This window comes from Oncorhynchus kisutch, linkage group LG15 (assembly GCF_002021735.2).
Source record: "Oncorhynchus kisutch isolate 150728-3 linkage group LG15, Okis_V2, whole genome shotgun sequence".
NCBI classification, from domain to species: domain Eukaryota; kingdom Metazoa; phylum Chordata; class Actinopteri; order Salmoniformes; family Salmonidae; genus Oncorhynchus; species Oncorhynchus kisutch.
Genome location: NC_034188.2, coordinates 69610707 through 69636263, shown reverse-complemented (window position 1 = coordinate 69636263; position 25557 = coordinate 69610707).

Genomic DNA, 25557 nt, shown 5'->3' with positions numbered 1-25557 from the left:
TTTGTGTTTTCTTTATTTATTTTGGTCAGGCCAGGGTGTGACATGGGTTTATTTTGTGGTGTGTTTGTGTATTGGGTTTTTTCGTAGGTTTTGAGATTGTGGCTTAGTGGGGTGTTCTAGCAAAGTCTATGGTTGCCTGAGGCGGTTCTCAATCAGAGGCAGGTGATTCTCGTTGTCTCTGATTGGGAACCATATTTAGGCAGCCATATTCTTTGAGTGTTTCGTGGGTGATTGTTCCTGTCTCTGTGTTAGTTTACACCAGTTTAGGCTGTTTCGGTTTTCACGTTACGTTTATTGTTTTTGTATTATTCGTGTTTCGTCTTTATTAAAGATGTATCGAATTAACCACGCTGCATTTTGGTCCGACTCTCTTTCGACGGAAGAAAACCGTAACAGAATCCCCCACCACAGGACCAAGCGGCGTGGTGACAGGCAGCGACAGCAGGAGCAGCGAAAAGAGGAATGGACATGGGAAGACGTTTTGGATGGCAAGGGTTGTTACACTTGGGAGGAGATACTGGCTGGAAGAGATCGCCTCCCATGGGAACAGGTGGAGTCACTTAGGAGAGCAGAGGCAGCCGGAGATAGGAGCCGGCGATACGAGGGAACACAGTTGGCAAGGAAGCCCGAGAGTCAGCCCCAAAAATGTCTTGGGGGGGGGGGGGAACTCAGGGAGAGTGTGGCAGAGTCAGGGTTCAGACCTGGGCCAACTCCCCCTGTTTATCGTGAGGAGCAGCGATCACAGGACTTCTGGACTTGGGAGGAGATATTGGACGGAAAAGGACCCTGGGCACAGCCTGGTGAATATCGCCGCCCCAAAGAAGAACTGGAGGCGACGAAAGCGGAGAGGCGCTGGTATGAAGAGGCAGCACGGCGACGCGGATGGAAGCCCGAGAGTCAGCCCCAAAAATGTATTGGGGGGGGGGCTCACAGGGAGTATGGCTATGCCAGGTAGGAGACCTGCGCTAATTTTCCTGTGCTTACCGAGGGGCTAAAGAGACCGGGCAGGCACCTTGTTATGCTATGGAGCGCACGGTGTCTCCAGTGCGGGTGCACAGCCCAGTGCGGTACATACCAGCTCTTCGTATTGGCTGGGCTAGAGTGGGCATCGAGACAGATAAGGTTGGGCAGGCTCGGTGCTCAAGAGCTCCAGTGCACCTGCATGGTCCGGTCTATCCAGTGCCACCTCCACACACCAGTCCTCCGGTGGCAGCTCCCCGCACCAGGCTTCCTGTGCGTGTCCTCGGCCCAGTACCACCAGTGCCAGCACTACGCACCAGGCCTTCAGTGCGCCTCGCCTGTTCAGCGCTGCCAGAGCCTTCCTCCTCTCCAGCGCTGCCGGAGTCTCCCGCCTGTTTAGCGCTGCCAGAGCCTTCCTTCTCTCCAGCGCTGCCGGAGTCTCCTGCCTGTTCAGCGCAGCTAGAGCTGCCAGTCTGCATGGAGCAGCCAGAGCTTCCAGTCTGCATGGAGCAGCCAGAGCTTCCAGTCTGCATGGAGCAGCCAGAGCTGCCAGTCTGCATGGATCAGCCAGAGCTGCCAGTCTGCATGGATCAGCCAGAGCTGCCAGTCTGCATGGAGCAGCCAGAGCTGCCAGTCTGCATGGAGCAGCCAGAGCTGCCAGTCTGCATGGAGCAGCCAGAGCTGCCAGTCTGCATGGAGCAGCCAGAGCTGCCTGTCTGCATGGAGCAGCCAGAGCAGCTAGAGCCACCAGTCAGCCAGGATCTTCCAGAACCGCCAGTCAGCCAGGATCCGCCAGTCAGCCAGGATCTTCCAGATCCGCCATTCTGCCAGGATCCACCATTCAGCCAGCATCCGCCATTCAGCCAGGATCCTCCAGTCAACCAGGATCCTCCAGTCAGCCAGGATCCTCCAGTCAGCCAGGATCTGCCAGAACCACCAGCTAGCCAGGATCTGCCAGAGCCAACCACCTGCCTGAGCTTCCTCTCAGTACTGGGCTTCCTCTCAGTACTGGGCTTCCTCTCAGTGCTGAGCTTCCTCTCAGTGCTGAGCTTCCCCTCAGTGCCGAGCTTCCCCTCAGTGCCGAGCTTCCCCTCAGTGCCGAGCTACCCCTCAGTCCCGAGCTTCCCCTCAGTCCCGAGCTTCCCCTCAGTCCCGAGCTTCCCCTCAGTCCCGAGCTTCCCCTCAGTCCCGAGCTTCTACCTCAGTCCCGAGCTGCCCCTCAGTCCAGTGGGGCCCTTGGTGAGGGTTATTAGGCCAAGGTCGGCGGCGAGGGTCGCCAATCAAAGGACGCGTGACAGGGGGACTAAGACTTGGTTGGAGTGGGGTCCACGTCCCGAGCCGGAGCCGCCACCGTGGACAGACGCCCACCCGGACCCTCCCCTATGGGTTTAAGTGTGCGGCCGGGAGTCCGCACCTTGGGGGGGGGGGGGGGGTTCTGTCACGCCATGGTCTTAGTATTTTGTGTTTTCTTTATTTATTTTGGTCAGGCCAGGGTGTGACATGGGTTTATTTTGTGGTGTGTTTGTGTATTGGGTTTTCTCGTAGGTTTTGGGATTGTGGCTTAGTGGGGTGTTCTAGCAAAGTCTATGGTTGCCTGAGGCGGTTCTCAATCAGAGGCAGGTGATTCTCGTTGTCTCTGATTGGGAACCATATTTAGGCAGCCATATTCTTTGAGTGTTTCGTGGGTGATTGTTCCTGTCTCTGTGTTAGTTTACACCAGTTTAGGCTGTTTCGGTTTTCACGTTACGTTTATTGTTTTTGTATTATTCGTGTTTCGTCTTTATTAAAGATGTATCGAATTAACCACGCTGCATTTTGGTCCGACTCTCTTTCGACGGAAGAAAACCGTAACAACATGGGGACAGAGATCACACTTTTTGAAGAAATGTCCTCTGTTCTGATGAAACAAAAATAGAATTGTTTGGCCATAAGGACCATCCTTTTGTTTGGAGGACAAAGGGGGAGGCTTGCAAGCAGAAGAACACCATCCCAACCGTGAAGCATGGGGTTGGCAGCATCCTGTTGTGGGGAAGATGAGGAAAGAACTGTGTGGATATATTAAAGCAACATCTCAAGACATCAGTCAGCAAGCTGACTGCTTGGTTGCAAATGGGTCTTCCAAATGGACAATGACCCCAAGCATACTTCCAAAGTTATGGCAAAATGGCTTAAGGACAACAAAGTCAAGGTAGTGAAGTGGCCATCACAAAGCCCTGACCTCAATCCCATTGAACATTTGTGGGCAGAACTGAAAAAGCGTGTGTGAGCAAGGTGGCCTACAAACCTGACTCAGTTACACCAGCTCTGTCAGGAGGAATGTGCCAAAATTCCCCCAACTTTTTGTGGAAGGCTACCCGAAACGTTTGATCCACATTTAAAAACAATGTAAGGCAATGCTACCAAATACTAATTGAGTGTGTTTGACTCTGCATTTTGAACATTGAGATATTAAAGGCATGATAGATTAGACGCATAGTATATTAAGGAGTAAAAGAGTCTGGGTCTCTGTAGAAAGACAGATAGACATCTGTGGATTAGATGAAGGAGGGGTTGAGGTCAGGAGGTGAGGACAGGTCACCTGAAGGGAGTAATAAGGGTTTGGTAACTTGCTACTCTTTTTCTATTTAACCATAAGAAGGATTGGAGTGAAGGAGGAGTGTCTGAAGTGGGATATATTTTTCTGGATGGGAGAAGTGTTGGGTTGTCTGAATTACAGCTGTAAAGAACCTTTCGGAATAAATAAACTTGGTTAATTAAAGCTTCAAGTGTCTGTGTTATTTACTCTGAAAAATAAGATCTTAATAAGTGTATGTAAACTTCTGACCCACTGGGAATGTGATGAAAGAAATAAAACCTGAAATATATCATTCTCTCTAGTATTATTCTGACATTTCACATTCTTAAAAGTAGTGATCCTAACTGACCTAAGACAGGGAATTTTTACTATGAATAAATGTCAGGAATTGTGAAAAACCGAGTTTAAATGTATTTGGCTAAGGTGTATTCAAACGTCTGACTTAAACTGTAAGTATATTTAAAACCAAATACTTTTATACTTTCACTCAAGTAGAATTTTACTGGGTGACGTTCACTTTTACTTGAGTCATATTCTATGAAGGTATCTTTACTTTTACTCACGTATGACAATTGAGTACTTTTTACACCATTGGTTCAAGACCGTCTTTAAATGCTCATGGATTTGGGTCAGTTCCAATGCAATTAAAATCATCCTGAATATTGACTTTGGATGGGGTTTCATTAAAGCAGGTAGACCCTTCTCATTGAAATCTGTTGGGAATTACATCTGCTTTACCTTTATGCTATTGTTTTTGCCTCTGGGGAGCCACCTGCACTGCTTCTAATGGAAATCTGCCATCCGTTCTTGTTTTTTGGACCTTTATTTCAATTTTTTTAAAGTTTCCCAGCTATACAGTTGCTAACATGCATCACAGTTCGCCAATTGATCTAGTTTGCAAACTGAGTATTTTGTCTTTTTTGTCTTTTTCACATTTCTTGACCTTTAAATGTTAAACCTCTAAAACAGGAAATGTGTTGTAGTGCTACATTCTCCAAAACCCGTGAGAAATGCCCACACAAAATCTACTGAACAAAAATATAAACGCAACATGTAACGTGTTGGTTACCAGAAATTTTCCATACTTACAAAGCTTATCTCTCAAATGTTTTTCACACATTTGTTTAAAAAATCCCTGTTGTTGAGCATTTTTTCTTTGCAAAGATACTCCATCCACCTGACAGGTGTGATATATCAAGAAGCTGATTAAACAGCATGATCATTATACAAGTGCACCTTGTGCTGGGGACAATAAAAGGCCACTAAAATGTGCAACTTTGTCACACAACACAATGCCACAGATGTCTCGAGTTTTGAGGGAGCGTGCACTTGGCATGCTGACAGAGCAGTTGCCAGATAATTTATGTTCATTTATCTACCATAAGCCGCCTCAGCCTCATTTTAGAAAATGCCCAAACTGCCTCACAATCACAGACCACATGTAACCATGTAAGTCCAGGACCTCCACATCTGACTTCTTCCTCTGCGGAATGTTCTGAGACAAGCCACTCGGACAGCTGATGAAACTGAAGAATTTCTGCACAAACAGAACACAACTCGGGGAAGCTCATCAGTGCGATTGTCTGTCACGATCGTCGTATTGAGTAGACCAAAGCGCAGCGTGGTGTGAATGCATGATTTAATGAAAAGACAGAAAAAACACGAAGTACACTAAAACAAACAAACAAACAAAAACAAACAAACAAACAAACAAAACAAGACGAGTGTGACTGCTAAAGAAACACTGTGCTAACAAGCAACATAACATAGACAATAACCCACAAACCACAATACAAAACAGGCTACCTAAATATGGTTCCCAATCAGAGACAACGACAAACACCTGCCACTGATTGAGAACCATATCAGACCAAAACACATAGAAACATAGAAACAAACAACTCAAATAACGGTCAGAGTGTGACATTGTCGTCCTCACAAGGGTCTTGACCTGACTGCAGTTCGGCGTTGTAACCACTGGAATGCTGGAGATGTGAGCTCTTCACGGATGAATCCCGGTTTCAACAGTACTGGGCCGATGGCAGACAGCGTGTATGGCGTCCTGTGGGTGAGCTGTTGCTGACATCAACATTGTGAACTGGTCTGTAAAGATGGCGCCAGAGGGGGTGGCTGACGTTTTATGGGCTTTTAACCAACCATGCTATTTTGTTTAACTTATTCTGTACATAATGTTGCTGCTAACATCTCTTATGACCGAAAAGGGCTTCTGGACATCAGATCTGCAATTACTCACCTTGAACTGGACAAATATTTGTTTTTAATGAGTTGAACGAGGGATTTACTCCAGACACCCGACAAGGCCCTCATCCCCATAATTCGCAGGAGAAAGAGACAGAGATATTGCGGAAGGAGATCGGGGTGCCTTGTAAGGATCAGGCAACTAGTGGCTAATCTGCCTTTGCCATCGGTACTATTGGCCAACATACAATCGCTGGATAATAAAGTGGACGAACAATAAGCACGTATATCCTACCAACATGACATTAAAAACAGTAATATCATATGTTTCACCGAGTCATGGCTGAGCAACGATATGAAATAACATACAGCTGGTGGGTTTTACACTGTATCGGTAGGATAGAACAGCAGCCTCTGGTAAGATGAGGGGTGGCGGACCTCCCTCCTATAGGCTGTCTCATCATTGTCAGTGATCACACCTGTTGTGTCGTCAGCAAACTTAATGATGGTGTTGGAGTCGTGTTTGGCGACGCAGTTGTGGGTAAACAGGGAGTACAGAAGGGAACTAAGCTCGCACCACTGAGGGGCCCCAGTGTTGAGGTCAGCGTGGCAGACGTGTTGTTGCCTAACCTTTCCACCTGGGGGAGGCCCGTCAGGTAGTCCAGGATCCAGTTGCAGAGGGAAGTGTTTAGTCCCATGGTCCTTAGCATAATGATGAGCTTTGTGGGCACTATGGTGTTGAACGCTGAGCTGTAGTCAATAAATCACATTCTCACATAGGTGAGAATTTTGTCCAGGTGGGAAAGGACAGTGTGGAGTGTGATTGAGATTGTGTCATCAGTTGGTCTCTTGGGGCGGTATGCAAATTGGAGTGGGTCTAGTATTTCCAGGATGATGGTGTTGATGTGAGCCATGACCAGCCTTTCAAAGCACTTCATGTCTACCGACGTGGGTGATACGGGGCAGTAATAATTTAGGCAGGTTACCTTCGATTCCTTGGGCACAGGGACTAAGGTGGTCTGCTTGAAACATGTAGGTACTACAGACTCGGTCAGGGAGGAGTTCAAAATGTCAGTGAAGCCACTTGCCAGTTGGTCCACACATGCTTTGAGTACACGTCCTGGATCATCCGTCTGGCACTGCGGCTTTGTGAATGCTGACCGGTTTTTAAAGGTCTTCCTCAAATCGGAACGACTGGTGCTCTCATGCACACTTCAGTGTTGCTTGCCTCGAAGGGAGCATCAAAGGCATTCACCTCGTCTGGTAGGCTCCTGTCAGCTGGGCAGCTCACAGTTGGGTTTCCCTTTGTAGTCTCTTTTAAAACCTCTTAGGGACTATTTTTTCAACATTTTGTTAAAAATCACGCAGAAATTCAAAGTCCTGCTACTCATGCCAGGAATATAGTATATGCATATGATTAGTATGTGTGGATAGACAACACTCTGAAGTTTCTAAAACTGGTTAAACCATGTCTGTGACTATAACAGGATGTGTTTAACAGGCGACACCCCAAGGACAACTGTTCACCCCCCCCCAAAAAAAACATTTATCCGCCAGTTGGTTGTATTGTCTATGGCAAGGGAAAATATAGACCTCCCAGTTTACAAGACCTACAGCTTCCACACGTTGTCGCCAGTCTTGGCAATTGGCTTGAAGTTGTTCCTTGGTCAAATGAAGAACGTGGAGCTATTGAATACACATCGCCCCGTGATCAATTTGATCGATTATTAACGTTTACTAATACCTAAAGTTGGATTACAAAAGTAGTTTGAAGTGTTTTGTCTAAGTTTATAGGCAACTTTGTTCATTTTAAAAAATGACGTTGCGTTTTGTAAAGCAGTTTTTTCCTGGATCAGACGGCCTTCATAAATGGACATTTTGGGTATACATGGACGGATTTAATCGGAAAAAATACCCAATTGTGATGTTTATGGGACATATAGGATTTCCAACAAAGAAGTTCAAAGGTAATGAATGTTTTATATTTTATTTCTGCGTTTTGTGTAGCGCCGGCTATGCTAATTATTTCAGGTATTTCGGGGTGTTGCATGCTATCAGATAATAGCTTCTCATGCTTTCGCCGAAAAGCATTTTAAAAATCTGACTTGTTGGCTATATTCACAGTATATCCTTCGCGGCAGACTTTTTTTCCAGTTCGAGGCGGCAGACTTTTTTTCCAGTTCGAGGCGCCATTATCTTTTGAGGCTGGTTGAGACAATGTGAAGAATGTGCAAAGCTGTCATCAAGGAAAAGGGTGGCTTCTTTGAAGAATCTCAACTGTATAAAATATATTTTTAACACTTTTTTTGGTTACTACAGTGGCAAGAAAAATTATGTGAACCCTTTTGAAATACATGGATTTCTGCATAAATTGGTCATAAAATCTGATCTTCATCTAGGTCACAACAATAGACAAACACAGTCTGCTTATTAAACTAATAACACATAAGCAATTATACATTCATGATGAATGTGAAAACTGAAAGCACGAACCACTGCTTTTAACCAGGGCAAGGTGACCGGAAACATGACCGAATACAAACAGTGTAGCTATTCCCTCCGCAACACAATCAAACAAGCTAAGCGTCAGTATAGAGACAAAGTAGAGTCGCATTTCAACGGCTCAGACACGAGGTATGTGGCAGGGTCTACAGTCAATCACGGATTACAAAAGAAAACCAGCCCCGTCACGGACCAGGATGTCTTACTCCCAGGCAGACTGAATAACTTTTTTGCCCGCTTTGAGGACAATACAGTGCTACTGACACTGCCTGCAACCAAAACATTCGGACTCTCCTTCACTGCAGCCAACGTGAGTAAAACATTTAAACGTGTTAAACCTCGCAAGGCTACAGGCCCAGACGGCATCCCCAGCTGCGCCCTCAGAGCATACGCAGACCAGCTGGCTGGTGTGTTTACGTACATATTCAATCAATCCTTATCCAGTCTGCTGTTCCCACATGCTTCAAGAGGGCCACCATTGTTCCTGTTCCCAAGAAAGCTAAGGTAACTGAGCTAAACGACTACCGCCCTGTAGCACTCACTTCCGTCATCATGAAGTGCTTTGAGAGACATGTCAAGGACCATATCACCTCCACCCTACCTGACACCCTAGACCCACTCCAATTTGCTTACTGCCCAAATAGGTCCACAGACGATGCAATCTCAACCACACTGCACACTGCCCTAACACATCTGGACAAGAGGAATACCTATGTGAGAATACGGTTCATCGACTACAGCTCAGCATTTAACACCATAGTACCCTCCAAACTCGTCATCAAGCTCGAGACCCTGGGTCTCGACCCCGCCCTGTGCAACTGGGTACTGGACTTCCTGACGGGCCGCCCCCAGGTGGTTAGGGTAGGTAACAACATCTCCACCCCGCTGATCCTCAACACTGGGGCCCCACAAGGGTGCGTTCTGAGCCCTCTCCTGTACTCCCTGTTCACCCACGACTGCGTGGCCATGCACGCCTCCAACTCAATCATCAAGTTTGCGGACGACACTACCGTGGTAGGCTTGATTACCAACAAAGACGAGACGGCCTACAGGGAGGAGGTGAGGGCCCTCGGAGTGTGGTGTCAGGAAAATAACCTCACACTCAACGTCAACAAAACTAAGGAGATGATTGTGGACTTCAGGAAACAGCAGAGGGAGCACCCCCCTATCCACATCGATGGGACAGTAGTGGAGAGGGTAGTAGGTTTAAGTTTCTCGGCGTACACATCACAGACAAACTGAATTGGTCCACCCACACAGACAGCATCGTGAAGAAGGCGTAGCAGCGCCTCTTCAACCTCAGGAGGCTGAAGAAATTCGGCTTGTCACCAAAAGCACTCACAAACTTCTACAGATGCACAATCAAGAGCATCCTGTCGGGCTGTATCACCGCCTGGTACGGCAACTGCTCCGCCCACAACCGTAAGGCTCTCCAGAGGGTAGTGAGGTCTGCACAACGCATCACCGGGGGCAAACTACCTGCCCTCCAAGACACCTACACCACCCGATGTCACAGGAAGGCCATACAGATCAAGGACATCAACCACCCGAGCCACTGCCTGTTCACCCCGCTATCATCCAGAAGGCGAGGTCAGTACAGGTGCATCAAAGCAGGGACCGAGAGACTGAAAAACAGCTTCTATCTCAAGGCCATCACACTAACATTGAGTGGCTGCTGCCAACACACTGACTCAACTCCAGCCACTTTAATAATGGGAATTGATGGAAATTGATGTAAAATATATCACTAGCGACTTTAAACAATGCTACTTAATATAATGTTTACATACCCTACATTATTCATCGTATATGTATATACTGTACTCTATATCATCTACTGCAGCTTTATGTAATACATGTATCACTAGCCACTTTAAACTATGCCACTTTGTTTACATACCCTACATTACTCATCTCATATGTATATACTGTACTCGATACCATCTACTGCATCTTGCCTATGCCGTTCTGTACCATCACTCATTCATATCTTTATGTACATATTCTTTATCCCTTTACATTTGTGTGTATAAGGTAGTAGTTTTGGAATTGTTAGGTTAGATTACTCGTTGGTTATTACTGCATTGTCGGAACAAGAAGCACAAGCATTTCGCTACACTCGCATTAACATCTGCTAACCATGTGTATGTGACAAATACATTTGATTTGATTTTCATGTATTTATTGAACACACCGTGTTAACATTCACAGTGCAGGGTGGGAAAAGTATGTGAACCCTTGGATTTAATAACTGGTTGACCATCCTTTGGCAGCAATAACCTCAAACAAATGTTTTCTGTAGTTGAGCATTAGACCTGCACAACAGTCAGGAGTAATTTTGGACCATTCCTCTTTCCAAAACTGTTTCAGTTTAGCAGTATTCCTGGGATGTCTGGTGTGAACTGCTATCTTGAGGTCATGCCACAGCATCTCAATCAAGTTGAGGTCAGGAGACTGACTGGGCCACTCCAGAAGGCGTATTTCTTCTGTTGTTGATTTACTCCTGTGTTTTTGGTCGTTGTCCTTTTGCATCACCCAACTTCTGATGAGCTTCAATTGGCAGACAGCCTACCAATCTCCTGCAAAATGTCTTGATAAACTTGGGAATTCATTTTTCAGTCGATGATAGCAGAGCAAAGCAACCCCAAACCATGATGCTCCCTCCACCATACTTTACAGTTGGGATGAGGTTTTGATGTTGGTGTGCTGTGCTGTGCCTTTTTTTCTCCACACACAGTGTTGTGTGTTCCTTCCAAACAACTCAGCTGTAGATTCGTCTGTCCACAGAATATTTTGCAAGTAGCGCTGTGAAACATCCAGGTGCACTTTTGCAAACTTCAGATGTCCAGTAATGTTCGTTTTTTTGGACAGCAGTTGCTTCTTCCATGGTATCCTCCCATGAACACCATTCTTGTTTAGTGTTTTACGTATCGTAGACTCGTCAACAGAGACGATAGTTTTAAGTTTTACGGTTTTCTTGCGTCGAAGGAGAGTCGGACCAAAATGCAGCGTGGTAATTTTGATAGATGTTTAATAAACGAATAAACACGATAATACAAAAACAAGAAACGGAACGTGAACCGCTGTATAGGTTATCTTATGACAACTAACACAGAGACAGCAACAATCACCCACGAAACACTCAAAGAATATGGCTGCCTAAATATGGTTCCCAATCAGAGACAACGATAATCACCTGCCTCTAATTGAGAACCAATTCAGACAGCCATAGACTATGCTAGGAAACCCCACTAAGCCACAATCCCAAAACCTACGAAAAACCCCAATACAAAAACACACCACAAAATAAACCCATGTCACACCCTGGCCTGACCAAATAAATAAAGAAAACACAAAATACTAAGACCAGGGCGTGACAGAACCCCCCCCCAAGGTGCGGACTCCCGGCCGCACACCTAACCCATAGGGGAGGGTCCGTGTGGGCGTCTGTCCACGGTGGCGGCTCCAGCTCGGGACGTGGACCCCACTCCAAACAAGTCTTTGTCCCCCTGTAACGCGTCCTTTGATTGGCGACCCTCGCCGCCGACTTGTCCTAGTAAACCTCACCGAGGACCCCACTGGACTGAGGGGCAGCTCGGGACTGAGGGGCAGCTCGGGACTGAGGGGCAGCTCAGGACTGAGGGGCAGCTCGGGACTGAGGGGTAGCTCGGGACTGAGGGGAAGCTCGGGACTGAGGGGAAGCTCGGGACTGAGGGGAAGCTCAGCACTGAGGGGAAGCCCAGTACTGAGAGGAAGTCTAGTACCGAGAGGAAGCCCAGTACCGAGAGGAAGCCCAGTACTGAGAGGAAGCCCAGTACTGAGAGGAAGCTCAGGCAGGCAGTAGGCTCTGGCAAATCCTGGCTGGCTGTTGGTTCTGGCAGATCCTGGCTGACTGGCGGTTCCGGCAGATCCTGGCTGACTGGCGGATCCTGGCTGAATGGCGGATCCTGGCTGAATGGCGGATCCTGGCTGACTGGCGGATCCTGGCTGACTGGCGGATCTGGAAGATCATGGCTGACTGGCGGATCTGGAAGATCCTGGCTGACTGGCAGATCCTGGCTGACTGGCGGGTCTGGAAGATAATGGCTGACAGGCGGATCCTGGCTGACTGGCGGATCCTGGCTGACTGGCAGTTCTAGCTGCTCTGGCTGCTCCGTGCAGACTGGCAGCTCCATGCAGACTGGCAGCTCTGGCTGCTCCATGCAGCCTAGCAGCTCCGGCTGCGCTGAACAGGCAGGAGACTCCGGCAGCGCTGTAGAGGAGGAAGGCTCTGGCAGCGCTACACAGGCGGGAGACTCCGGCAGCGCTGGAGAGGAGTAAGGCTCTGACAGCGCTAAACAGGCGAGGCGCACTGTAGGCCTGATGCTTGGTGCTGGCACTGGTGGTACTGGGCCGAGAACACGCACAGGAAGCCTGGTGCGGGGAGCTGCCACCGGAGGACTGGTGTGTGGAGGTGGCACTGGATAGCCCGGATCGTGCAGGCGCACTGGAGCTCTTGAGCACCGAGCCTGCCCAACCTTACCTGGCTCGATGCCCACTCTAGCCCGGCCAATACGAGGAGCTGGTATGTACCGCACCGGGCTATGCACCCGCACTGGATACACCGTGCGCTCCACAGCATAACACGGTGCCTGCCCAGTCTCTTTAGCCCCCCGGTAAGCACAGGAAGTTTGCGCAGGTCTCCTACCTGGCGTAGCCATACTCCCTGTGAGCCCCCCCCCCCAATACATTTTTGGGGCTGACTCTCGGGCTTCCATCCGCGTCGCCGTGCTGCCTCCTCATACCAGCGCCTCTCCGCCTCTCCGCCTCCAGTTCTTCTTTGGGGCGGCGATATTCTCCAGGCTGTGCCCAGGGTCCTTTTCCGTCCAATATCTCCTCCCAAGTCCAGAAGTCCTGTGATCGCTGCTCCTCACGATAAACAGGGGGAGTTGGCTTAGGTCTGAACCCTGACTCTGCCACACTCTCCCTGAGCCTCCCCCCCCCCCCACCCCCCAGACATTTTTGGGGCTGACTCTCAGGCTTCCATCCGCGTCGCCGTGTTCCCTCGTATCGCCGGCTCCTCTCTCCGGCTGCCTCTGCTCTCCTAAGTGCCTCCACCTGTTCCCATGGGAGGCGATCTTTTCCAGCCAGTATCTCCTCCCAAGTGTAACAACCCTTGCCATCCAAAACGTCTTCCCATGTCCATTCCTCCTTTCTTCCATCGAAGGAGAGTCTGACCAAAATGCAGCGTGGTAATTTTGATACATGTTTAATAAACGAATAAACACGATAATATAAAAACAAGAAACGGAACGTGAAAACCTATACAGCCTATCTTGTGACAACTAACACAGAGACAGGAACAATCACCCACGAAACACTCAAAGAATATGGCTGCCTAAATAGGGTTCCCAATCAGAGACAACGATAATCACCTGCCTCTAATTGAGAACCAATTCAGACAGCCATAGACTATGCTAGAAAACCCCACTAAGCCACAATCCCAAAACCTACGAAAAACGCCAATACAAAAACACACCACAAAATAAACCCATGTCACACCCTGGCCTGACCAAATAAATAAAGAAAACACAAAATACTAAGACCAGGGCGTGACAGTAAGTCTTTAGCTTAGCAGTCATCTTTGCAGCAAGGCCACTCCTGGGGAGACTAGCAACAGTGCTGAACTTTCTCCATTTATAGATAATTTGTCTTACCCTGGACTGATGAACATCACGGCTTTTAGAGATATTTTTTTAACCCTTTCCAGCTTTATGCAAGTCGACAATTCTTAACCTTAGGTCTCCTGAGATCTCTTTCATTCAAGGCATGGTTTACATCAGGCAATATTCTTGTGAATAGCAAACTCAAATGTTGTGAGGGTGTTTTATAGGGCAAGGCAGCTCTAACCAACATCTCCATTCTCATTGATTGGACTCCAGGTTAGCTGACTCCTGACTCCAATTAGCTTTTAGAGAAGTTATTATCCTAGGGGTTCACATACTTTTTCCAACCTACACTGTGAATGTTTAAATTATGTATTCAATATAGACAAGAAAGATACAATAATTTGTGTGTTATTAGTTTAAGCACACTGTTTGTCTATTATTTTGACCTAGATGAAGATCAGATCAATTTTGATGACCAATTCATGCAGAAATAGAGGTAATTCAAAAGGGTTCACATTCAAGACTTTGCTAGGTAAAGCTCCACCTTATCTCAGCTCACTGGTCACCATAGCAACACCCATAGCACGCGGTGCAGCAGGTATATTTCACTGGTCATCCCCAAAGCCAATACCTACTTTGGCCGCCTTTCATTCCAGTTTTCTGCTGCCAATGATTGGAACGAATTTGCAAAAATCACTGAAGTTGGAGACTTGTATCTCCCTCACTAACTTCAAGCATTGGCTGTCAGAGCAGTTTACCTATTGCTGCAGCTGTACACAGCCCATCTGTAAATAGCCCATCCACCAACTACCTACCTCATCCCCATATTTTTTTTTTTTTGTAAATTTTTCTGCTCTTTTGCACACCAGTACTTCTACTTGCACATCCTCATCTACACATCTATCACTCCAATGTTAATTGCTAAATTGTAATTACTTCGCCACTATGGCCTATTTATTTCCTTACTTGCACACACTGTATACAGATTTTCTATTGTGTTATTGACTGTACGTTTGTTTATCCCATGTTTTTGTTGCACTGATTTGCTTTATTTTGGACAGGTCGCAGTTGTAAATGAGAAAATGTATAAAAAATAAATCAAATACATTTTCTTGTCACTGTACAGCGTTCCATATGTGTTATTTCGTAGTTTTGATGTCTTCACTATTATTCTACAATATAGAAACAAGTAAAAATAAAGAAAAACCCTTGAATGAGTAAGTTTTTCCAAACTTTTGACTGGTACTGTATATATTTGGTGAACATTTTTTGGGGCTATTCTGCTAATAGCACATAGAAATGCTACAGACAATTTTGTTAGAATAAAGATTTTCAGGATGTCTCATGGTCTGACAAACATCGCTCTAGCTCTGTCACCTTACACTGCTGATAGGAAAGTGTTACATAGGCGGATGCAGTGGAAAGTTTTACAACTGCACAATCGAGAGCATCCTGACCAGTTGAGTCAGTGTGTCCAAACGTTTGACTGGTAATGTACATGTTTTAGTAATTTCTCCAGAACATGATAGGTGAATCGACAGATCTAACTCTCCCTACAACCATAAGGGATCTAAAATCAAAGCAGGTCCCTGATGTGTGTACCTGCTTATGCAACAACGCATATGAGTCAGATGCTCATCTATTGAACCAGAGAGAAGAACATAGCTTTCTAAAGGGGGGCTCTTGAGCATTTTAGATGTGTTCCAGTCCGCTTTTTTCATGTCTATATTGTGGGAGTTTAATCTCATTCCAATTGACATATCCCCAGGCAGGGGTTTTCAGAAAAACCCCCAGAAACAACCGAAATTAGGACAGAGTGAAGATTTAATGCATTTTTTCCAAGCACTGATTTTATTTGGGATGATATTTTTTTCGTCATTTCACTCTCTCACACTCTTTCCCACTCCAGACCATTTTTACAGAGATTATTTTATCTTATTTCCTCGGTTCTGGCCACGTTGGCCGTGGGGCTGAGAGGGCTTTTATGGACTAATCCCCCACAAATCCAGTAATAACCTGTCAGTTCATCCCCAGCCACCCCCCCCCCTCCCTCTCCAATCCAAGTCTCACTCCAATCCACAGACAGAGATCCCAATCTGGTCAAGATGTCCAGAGAAGGTTGGGGCAAAGGGAGGGCGCAGCGAGGGGGTAATGTGGGGTTTTAGGCGGTGCTTCTAAGTCTGAATTGAACTGAAACATGAACATTTTACAGGGAATGGAAAGATCTCTTTCCACAACGGATACCATTTGCGTGCAGTTTAAAGGAAGTTGGAGGAGAAAGAGAAAGAGCTTCCCACACTATCCCTTTAAAATAAGAAACCAACAGTAGTGTGTTTGTGGTTCACCAAACCACTCAAAGTGAATTATGTTTTTACACATTTGATACACCAGCAATGCTTTTGGAGGGATATTATGCAATGATGTAAACATCAAAGCTCTTAAATCAATTTGGAGATGTTATTTTGACTGTTGGGATGTCTATGATACTCTGAACAAATACAATCAAAATCACATTTTCTTCGTCACATGTGCCGATACACCGGGTGTTAACCTTACTGTGAAATGCTTACTTACGTGCCCTTAACCAACAATTCAGTTTTAAAAAGTTGGTAAGAAAAATGTGCTAAATAAACTAAAGGAAAAATAGTAACGCAATAACATAACAACAACAAGGCTATGTACAGGGGTTACCAGTACCGAGTCAATGTGCAGGGGTACGGGTTAGTTGAGGTATTTGAGGTCATACTGTATGTAAATGTAGGTAGTGGTAAGGTGACTATGCATAGATAATAAACAGAGAGTAGCAGCAGTGTATGTGAAGGAATGTATGTGTGTGTGTGTGTGGCATCAATATGCGTGGCTGTGTGTTGGAGTGTCAGTGTAGTATGTGTGAGTGTGTGGTTAGAGTCCATTGAGTGAAAATGAGAAACTGTCCAACAGGGTACAATACATTGTTGCTAAGTATTTCCCCTTACTCCAAGAAGATTTGAACATACATTTTTAGTTTGTTGTCTATTTGATATGCCAGTTTACGAAGTTTTAAAAAGCTATATTGCTTTGGTAATGTAGATTTAACTGAGGAGATTGACTGTGGTCCTTCTAAAATTCCAAATGACGGATTAGACATTAATCCAGTGGATTTACAGTATGTATCATTCAGATGTACAGCATATGTACACCACAATATACTGTAGCTTTGGCATGGTCTGAAAACAACATGAACATTTACCACAATATATATTTTTTAAACAGGGATTAACTGATGGATAAGCAGACAGCTCTGAGTGTATAACTGTTTGTTTTTATGAATGAGCTTCACATATGGCATTTTACTTCTATATTCAGATTACACTATATAGTCCTACAAAACTAAACCAAAACAAAAGAGATGTTTACTATCAAGGTCTTCTACAGTTCATCCCTGAATTACCAGCAGCTAGCACAGACTTTTTAAATCCCAGCCAGTCACATCTCCCATACTGTACTGTACAGTTACAGTACCTACCGAACTTGTTATTTTTACCTCCTGTACTCTCATCTCATTGGAGCAAGATGAAGGCTGGCACACAGCATGTGTTTGGTCAGAGCTGCACTCCTGGTTAGCCTCTGCCTCTCTCACCAGCTGAATGAAGCCTGTCAGAAGGCATCAGTGTGACTCATCTCAGGACGGTATGTTAACACATCATGGCTCCAGACTTTGCCCGCACATTTCTGTGTAAATCGATTGTATGTGAACAATGCAGTTCCCATCGAGAGCTTACACGATACCTATTCATCATCACGCATAGGGTTGGAGAGAAAAAAGGTTTTGGTTTTAATTCTAGAATGAAATTGTATGAAGTTTGTGTTTGTTTGTTTTGACTCACATTGACATTGGCATTCAGTTTGTAAATACATGTTTGGATAAACATAAACTACAATGTGTTGTTGTCACATTTGTGTGTCAGATATTCTCTTAATTAAGGATCGAACCCTTTTATAATTATATCTATTTTTTAAAACATTTTTGCCTAAATTGACATACCCAAATCTAAACCTGAAGCAAGGATATGCATATTCTTGGTACCATTGAAAGGAAACACTTTGAAGTTTGTGGAAATGTGAACGGAATGTTGGAGAATATAACACAATAGATCTGGTAAAAGACAATACAATGTATTTTTTTGTACCATCATCTTTGAAATGCAAGAGAAAGGTCATAATGTATTATTCCAGCCCAGGTGCAATTTAGATTTTGGCCACGAGATGGCAACAGTGTATGTATAATGTTTTAGACTTATCCAATGAACCATTGCATTTCTGTTCAAAATCTTGTATCAAGACTGCCCAAATGTGCCTAATTTGTTTATTATTAACTTTTCATGTTCAAAATGGTTCACTCTCCTCAATCAATAGCATGGTATTCTTTCACTGTAATAGTTCCTGTAAATGGGGCAGTGCAGTTATATTAACAAGAATGTAAGCTTTCTGCCAATATCAGACATGTCCATGTCCTGGGAAATGTTCTTGTTACTTACAACCTCATGCTAACTGTATTAGCCTATGTTAGCTCAACTGTCCCGTGGGTGGGACACCGATCCCACCTTTACAAAAACATAAAACAAACTGAAAATTCAGATATTTCTACACACACACACATTTTAATAAAAGGCTAACTATATTATCCAAGCATCCCTAGCACATACTCTAAACATAGTCACCTACTAACACAATGAACATCTAATCTTAGAGGTATGTCACGAATCAGAGTAGCCACCTAATAAAAATATAAAGTATGTCAGAGTGCTGTGCTTAGTATTTCTTGATTTGGAGCAGAGGCAGAAACAAACATTGTCATATTGCAGACATCGCTTCTAAAATCGAATATGTCAAAGAACAGGATTGAAATGCAAAACCACGAAACACAGAGCACATCAAAATATGCCTAAAAGAGATGAGGTGTTTCACACAAGACATAACAAATTAATGGAATAAATAGCACACATTCACTCTAGTACAAAACACATTACCATCATTGTATATATGGAGCTTAGCACATTTTCTCAGAAGTTGACATATGCATTACAGTTCCTTCAGGACACCTGTGAGCACTGCCTTGTCTTCTGGATCATTTATATACTGTATGTCTTGTTTGGGCTCTGGGTGTAAAATACTTTTTCTCTGTTGCATATAAAGAAAGTATATAGTCAGAGCCAATTTCCACTGTATATAACCACCTCATCGCTTGGGATTCATGAAAATACATTAGTTCAATTTTTATGCTGATTCTAATAAAAAGGGTATACAGGTAGGTAAACAGATGCCCCTTAATTTGAACCAACAGTTAAGTAATGTGTGGGGAATCCACTATGTTAAATGAACACACAGTAGTCGGTCTGTAGCTACTGATCAATAGGGTAATTTGATATCATAGTCTGACACTTTTTAGTCCTGTGTAAGCATTTTTTTGTCTGTTTAAATTGTTATTTCAACTAATCGGAGTGGCATTAAACGGGAGTAGGATGTTAGTGAATTCACTGTAAAAGGAAGGTTTACAAACCAAATGAACCATTTTACTGTGAAGTTATCAACTGTGTAGCCAGATCTTTACATTGTTTGCCATATGTTTTGAACATGTACTTTTTGTCAAAGCAGGGTAGAAAAAATATTGCCTTGAGAAAACATGATTATTTTGAGGAAACCCACTCGAGACATGTTCTTGTAATGGAGTGATTATTCCAAAATAATCATCAACCAGGCTTGTATATGAAATCCATAGCCCTGGGTAACAAGTACAACATTAACATACAAATGTACTTTGTCTACACCAACTCAGAAATATAATGCAGGCATATTTGGAGAAGAAAAAAAGAGACTTGAGTAATGGTGGACATAATAGTATACCATTGATCTATGCTCTTATGTTTCACATTGGTTGAAATCATGCCGTGAAAGATATTTAGAATGCAGATATAACCATATGTACTGTAATGAACACATCAAAATACATAAACACTCTTCCTTGGCTCTGCACCAGGACATGCAGGGTTCTACTGTATACATCCTCAGGGTTCATGGGCGGCCAGATCAGAGGAGATGCACTGATGCTATGAAGCATTTCCACTCCAACTTCATTAGCATAGTTAATTAATTCCCTGGAGAGCAGCAGCCCCTGCCTTGCTACTGTATATATTATATACGCTACCGTTCAAAAGTTTTGGGTCCTTGTTTTTGAAAGAAAAGCACATTTTTGTCCATTTAAAATAACATCAAATTGATCAGAAATACAGTGTAGGCATTGTTAATGTTGTAAATGACTATTGTAGCTGGAAATGGCTGATTTGTAATGGAATATCTAAATTGGCATACAGAGCCCCATTATCAGCAACCATCACTCCAGTGTTCCAATGGCACGTTGTGTTAGATAATCCAAGTATATAATTTTAAAAGGCTAATTGATCATTAAAAAACCCTTTAGCAATTATGTTAGCACAGCTGAAAACTGTTGTGTGGACTAAATAAGCAATACAACTGACCTTAGACTAGTTGAGTATCTGGAGCATCAGCATTTGTGAGTTTGATTACAGGCTCAAAATCGCTAGAAACAAAAAGCACTTTCTTCTGAAACTCGTCAGTCTATTCTTGTTCTGAGAAATTAAGGCTATTCCATGTGAGAAATTGCCAAGAAACTGAAGATCTCATACAACGCTGTGTCCTATTCCCTTCACAGGGCAGCGCAAACTGGCTCTAACCAATAGAAAGAGGAGTGGGAGGCCCCGGTGCACAACTGAGTAAGAGGACAAGTTCATTAGAGTGTTTAGCTTGAGAAACAGATGTCTCACAAGTCCTCAACTGGCAGCTTCATTAAATAGTACCCATAAAACACCAGTCTCAACGTCAACAGTGAAGAGGCTACTCCGGAATGCTGGCCTTCTAGGCAGAGTTCCTCTGTCCACTGTCTGTGTTCTTTTGCCCATCTTAATCTTTTTTTTTTATTGGCTAGTCTGAGACATGGCCTTTCCGTTGCAACTCTGCCTGGAAGGCCAGCATCCCGCAGTCGCTGTTGATGTTGAGACTGGGGTTTTGCAGGTACTATTTAATGAAGCTGCCAGTTGAGGGCTTGTGAAGGAGTGAGGGAGTGAGTCTCCAGCTTCAGTGATTTTTGCAGTTCGTTCCAGTCATTGGCAGCAGAGAACTGGAAGGAAAGGTGGCCAAAGTAGGAATTGGCTTTGGGGGTGACCAGTGAAATATAACTGCTGGAGCGCATGCAACCGGTGGGTGCTGCTATGGTGACCAGATGTATACATTCCAATCAGAACTGACTAGTCCAAATGCTATGATGTACTGTACATATATGAATTTTCTCTCTTGCTCCCATTCCCAATTGTATATAATATAGTCAGGAGTTTAGTAACAATGACGGTCTGTTCCTTGTACAAATGAATGAATTATCTCCAGATGGCAGGGATGGACTATCTCCAGACTGTCTAGAATGCTGATTTACAATAACTGACCTTGGCTTTAGGAGACGAGGGAAGGCTCGAGAACTATAGGGCCTCTCTACCGGTGTTATGAAGAGAGAGAACATTTAGGAAACGCTGACGTCATTTTCAGTTTATAACCTGTGGTAAAATGTGTATGTACCCAGTACTCTCTTGAATTAAACGCTATTACCTGACTTTTAAGACTGGTCTCGATCTATTTCATGCATAATGAATGAATTTACAACTCATTAATGAAATAGAGAGAGTGCGAATTTGGTTTTGCTACAAAACATATAGAAATTTAGAATTCCTCTAACACCTGGAGCCAGTGGGGTTTGGCAACGAATATGAAGCGAGGGCCAGCCAACGAGAACATACAAGTCGCAGTGGTTGGTAGTATATGGGGCTTTGGTGACAAAACGGATGGCAGTGATAGACTGCATCCAATTTGCTGAGTAGAGTGTTGGAGTTTTTTTTGTAAATGACATCACCGAAGTCAAGGATCGGTAGGATAGTCAGTTTTACGAGGGTATGTTTGGCAGCATGAGTGAATGATGCTTTGATGCGAAATAGGAAGCCGATTCTAGATTACATTTTGGATTGGAGATGCTTAATGTGAGTCGGTTGAAGAGCATGCATTTAGATTTACTTGCGTTTAAGAGCAGTTGGAGGCCACGGAAGGAGAGTTGTATGGCATTGAAGCTCATCTGGAGGTTAGTTAACACAGTGTCCAAAGAAGGACCAGAAGTATACAGAATGGTGTCGTCTGCATAGAGGTGGATCAGAGAATCACCAGCAGCAAGAGTGACATCATTGATTGTATACAGAGAAGAGAGCCGGCCCGAGAATTGAACCCTGTGGCACCCCCATAGAGACTGCCAGAGGTCCGGACAACAGGCCTTCCGATTTGACACACTGAACTCTGTCTGAGAAGTAGTTGGTGAACCAGGCGAGGCAGTCACTTGAGAAACCAAGACTGTTGAGTCTGCCGATAAAATATGGTGATTGACAGAGTCGAAAGCCTTGGCCAGGTCGATGAATACAGCTGCACAGTATTGTCTCTTATCGATGGCGATTATGATATCGTTTAGGACCTTGAGCGTGGCTGAGGGGCACCCATGGCTAATCAATACTATAATGCACTAAGCTACAGGATGTTTTTGTGCTGGTCAAGGGCAGTCAGGTCTGGAGTGAACCAAGGGCTACATCTGTTCCTGGTTCAATTTTTTTTAAATGGGGTATGCTTATGGTGATGTTGAGGAAAGCACTTTTAAAGAATAATCAGGCATCCTCTACTGATGGAATGAGGTCAATATCCTTCCAGGATACCCGGGCCAGGTCGATTAGAAAGGCCTGCTCGCTGAAGTGTTTTTGGGAGCGTTTGACATTGATGAGGGGTGGTCGTTTGATCGCAGACCCATTATGGACGCAGGCAACGAGGCAGTGATCGGTGAGATCCTGGTTGAAGACAGCAGAGGTATATTTGGAGGAAAGGTTGTTTTTTGTTTCTAGCCATTTAGAGCCTGTAATCGAACCCACAAATGCTGATGCACTGGATATTCAACTAGTTTCCAGTTTCGCTTCTTTAATCCGCACAACAGTTTTCATCTGTGCTAACATATTTGCTAGAGGGTTTTCTAATGATCAATTAGCCTTTTAAAATTAGAAACTTGGATTAGCTAACACAACGTTGTCACGCCTTGGTCTTTTGTGTTTTCTTTAATTATTTGTTCAGGCCAGGGTGTGACATGGGTTTATGTTATTGTATTTTCGTATTGGGGTTTGTAGTATTTGGGATCGCGGCTGATTAGGGGTGTTGTATAGGCTTGGCTGCCTGAGGCGGTTCTCAGTCAGCAGTTGGTGATTCTCGTTGCCTCTGATTGGGAACCGTATTTAGGTAGCCTGAGTTTCGCTTTGTCTTTCGTGGGTGATTGTTCCTGTCTCTGTGTAGTGTTCACCAGATAGGCTGTATAAGGTTTCACGTTCCATTTGTTGTTTTTCGTATTTATTTATTTATTTCATGTATCGCCGTTTTCTTTATTAAAGATCATGATTAACCACCACGCTGCATTTCGGTCCGACTCTCTTTCAACAAACGAAGAACGCCGTTACAGAATCACCCACCACACACGGACCGAGCAGCGTGGAAACAGGCAGCGACCGCAGGAAAAGCGAAAGGAGGAATGGACATGGGAAGACGTATTGGATGGCAAAGGTTGTTACACTTGGGAGGAGATACTGGCTGGAAGAGTGCAGGCAGCCGGAGATAAGAGTCGATGATACGAGGGAACACGGTTGGCAAGGAAACCTGAAAAGCAGCCCTAAAAATGTATTGGGGGGGGCTCAGAGGGAGAGTGGCTGAGTCGGGTGTCAGACCTGAGCCAACTCTCCCTGCTAATCGTGAAGAGCAGTTGCAGTGGGAGAGGCTGCATCACTTGGAGAATTGGACATGGGAGGAGGAACTGGACGGAAAAGGACCCTGGGCTCAGCCTGGAGAATATCACCGTCCCAAGGAAGAACTAGAGGCGGCTAAAGCAGAGAGGCGCTGGTATGAAGAGGCAGCACGGCGACGCGGATGGAAGCCTGAGAGTCGGCCCCAAAAATGTATTGGGGGGGGGCTTACAGGGAGTATGGCTATGCCAGGTAGGAGACCTGCGCAAACTCCCTGTGCTTACCGGGGGGCTAAAGAGACCGGGCAGGCACCGTGTTATGCTAGTGAGCGCATGGTGTCTCCAGTGCGGGTGCATAGCCCGGTACGGTTCATACCAGCCCTTCGTATTGGCCGGGCTAGAGTGGGCATCGAGCCAGGTAAGCTTGGGCAGGCTCGGTGCTCAAGAGCTCCAGTGCGCCTGCACGGTCCGGTCTATCCAGAGCCACCTCCACACACCAGTCCTCCGGTAGCAGCTCCCCGCACCAGGCTTCCTGTGCGTGTCCTCGCTCCAGTATCACCAGTGCCCGCACCACGCATCAGGCCTACAGTGCGCCTCGCCTCTCCTGCTCTGTCGGAGTCTCCCGCCTGTTCAGCACAGCCAGAGCCTTCCTTCCCTCCTGCGCTGTCGGAGTCTCCCGCCTGTTCAGCGCAGCCAGCGTTTTCCTCCTCTCCTGCGCTGTCGGAGTCTCCCGCCTGTTCAGCGCAGCCAGCGTTTTCCTCCTCTCCTGCGCTGCCGGAGCCTCCTGCCTGTTTGAAGCAGCCTGAGCTGTCAGTCTGCAAGGAGCTGCCAGTCTGCAAGGAGCTGCCAGTCTGCAGGGAGCTGTCAGTCTGCAAGGAGCTGCCAGTCTGCAAGGAGCTGCCAGTCTGCAAGGAGCTGCCAGTCTGCAAGGAGCTGTCAGCCTGCATGGAGCAGTCAGAGCTGTCAGTCTGCAAGGAGCTGCCAGTCTGCAAGGAGCTGCCAGTCTGCAAGGAGCTGTCAGTCTGCAAGGAGCTGTCAGTCTGCAAGGAGCTGTCAGTCTGCAAGGAGCTGTCAGCCTGCATGGAGCAGTCAGAGCTGTCAGTCTGCAAAGAGCTGCCAGTCTGCAAGGAGCTGTCAGCCTGCATGTAGCAGTCAGAGACGTCAGTCTGCATAGAGCAACTAGATCTGCCAGTCAACCAGAATCTTCCAGATCTGCTAGTCAACCTGAATCTTCCAGATCCGCCAGCCAGCCAGGATCTACCGGAGCCTACTACCTACCTGAGCTTCCTCTCAGTACTGGGCTTCCTCTCAGTACTGGGCTTCCTCTCAGTACTGGGCTTCCCCTCTGTTCCGGGCTGCCCCTCAGTTCCGGGCTGCCCCTCAGTACTGGGCTTCCTCTCAGTACTGGGCTTCCCCTCTGTTCTGGGCTGCCCCTCAGTTCCGGGCTGCCCCTCAGTTCCGGGCTGCCCCTCAGTCCCGAGCTGCCCCTGTCCCGAGCTGCCCCTCAGTCCCGAGCTGCCCCTCAGTCCCGAGCTGCCCCTCAGTCCCGAGCTGTCCCTCAGTCCCGAGATGCCCCTCAGTCACGAGCTGCTCCTCAGTTCTGTGGGGTTCTGGGTGAGGACTATTAGGCCATGGTCGGCGGCAAGGGTGGATTATCCCAGGATGCGAAGGGGAGGAACTATGACATTTATGGAGTGGGGTCCACGTCCCGAGCCGGAGCCGCCACCATGGACAGACGCCCACCCGGACCCTCCCTATGGTTTTGAGGTGCGTCCGGGAGTCCGCACCTTGGGGGGGGGGTTCTGTCACGCCTTGGTCAT